Source organism: Solanum tuberosum, unplaced genomic scaffold (assembly GCF_000226075.1).
Source record: "Solanum tuberosum cultivar DM 1-3 516 R44 unplaced genomic scaffold, SolTub_3.0 scf00064, whole genome shotgun sequence".
NCBI lineage: Eukaryota > Viridiplantae > Streptophyta > Magnoliopsida > Solanales > Solanaceae > Solanum > Solanum tuberosum.
In genome coordinates this window covers 2,131,935-2,132,406 of record NW_006238990.1, presented here as the reverse complement: position 1 = coordinate 2,132,406, position 472 = coordinate 2,131,935, and positions in this window count along the sequence as shown.

Genomic DNA, 472 nt, shown 5'->3' with positions numbered 1-472 from the left:
GGGAGGTCGCGAAACCAAAACCACTAGACTGATGGCTTAAGGAGTGGGTCGACATGAGGTTCAGCCCGATAGGGTGAGCCCTAGTCCCATATCCTAACACTCAGCTCGAGAGAGTAAGTGGGGTAAGGCGTAAGCTGGTCTTCATGCGACAAATGGGTGTCCGAGAGAAAAGCATTTGAAACGGGGTAAGTTACCCGAGAGGGATTTCCATTTAAAGCTTAGCCTAGTCACTATTGTCTTGCAAATTTCCTATTGAAAGCATGTACCCAATGATTTATCTCAACTTGTATTGCGGTCACATCCCCAGAACCTTCCCCATACTTGATTTTCTTGTTTATTTTGTTGTTTTATCACTTGTTACAAAACCCCTTTTGATATTTGACACTTCTGTGTCACCCCTTTTAATTTACAATGTATTTTATCATAAATGTTTTTAGCTACGACTAATTCAAACGAAATTATTATTGTCTAC